The sequence below is a fragment of the Arachis ipaensis genome, chromosome B01 (genome assembly GCF_000816755.2).
Source record: "Arachis ipaensis cultivar K30076 chromosome B01, Araip1.1, whole genome shotgun sequence".
Lineage (NCBI taxonomy): Eukaryota > Viridiplantae > Streptophyta > Magnoliopsida > Fabales > Fabaceae > Arachis > Arachis ipaensis.
Window position 1 is genome coordinate 114,083,384 of NC_029785.2, and position 1,250 is coordinate 114,084,633.

The window sequence follows — 1,250 nt, forward strand, 5'->3', positions numbered from 1 at the left end:
ACGTAACTAGCTATGCCTTACTTCACAACATTTCTCACAACGCAACTATAGTGGGGACTGTACCTGCATACACAATTCTAAGAAAATCAATTTTCACCAGCTATGTCTTCCTTCAATCAATACATAATCAATCTCATAGTTATAGTACTGACATGATGTAACAAGAGCCTTCTCAGTAGGCTCTGATAAGTCTAACACACTACTCACCTTTTCAATGGTCACATTACATTACTCACCCTCATCTATCAATATTTAACAGTAATAAGTTATCTAGTTTTCAAACACAAATGTGCAACTGATAAAGCATTCTATAAAACTCGGATAAATAATAAATGATAAATTAATAAATTAAAGTCGTTAAAAAATTAAGAAATTCAAATTTTTTAATTGAGAATTTAATGGTAAAAATTTAACTTAGAAAATAAATTTGAGCGCGAAAACGTAATTAATTACGAAAAAAAGCATACGGGCATTATAATTAATTGTACGGAAAAGTATAGGTAACTAAGTGTGTAACTAGCCAAGAATTGAACAACTCAATTAATTATAATTATTAATAATTAATTTAAAAATTTTTAAATTTAAAATTTAAATAATTAGAAACTGATTAAGTAAACCTAATTAAAAATTATAAAAACCTTCTCCTTCTCTTCTATATTAACCTGCACACCCCAACAATAACACACACAGATTCTCTCCCTCACTGTTAGCCCCTCTCCAGCTACCTCTGCCCTCACGCAAGACGACTACCTCAAGAAGTTCGCCGCCGACAAAGCCGTCGAGTACGTCAAGTCCGGCATGGTCCTCGGCCTTGGCATCGGCTCCACCGTCGCTTCGTCGTTGCCAAGCTCGGTCATTTCCTTTCTACCGGTCAACTCTCCAACATCATCGGCGTCCCTACCCCCAAGCGCACTAAGGAACAGGCACGTTCTCTCGAAATCCCGCTCTCTGTCCTTGACGATAATTTTTGCCTTGATCTTGTCATCGATGGCGCCGATTAGGTGGACCCGACCTCAACCTTGTAAAAGGCCGCGGTGGTGCTCTTCCCTGTTGGAGGCCACCTTCGACAAGTTCATTGTGGTGGTCGATGAAACAAAGCTCGTGTCAGGACTCGGAGGAGCGACCTTGCGATAACGATAGAGGTGATGCAGTTTTGCGGAAAGTACAATCTGGTTCAGTTTCAGGAGTTGTTCAAGGAAGAAGGAGTGGTGGGGCACGGGCTATTTTTGAGCAATTGTAAAAATATATAA

General features: G+C 39.0%; 1 pseudogene; it reads left to right on the top strand.

Moving 5' to 3' along the window:
• LOC107610540 overlaps positions 1-1,250 on the top strand; it is a 3,036-nt pseudogene extending 1,786 nt beyond the window's left edge.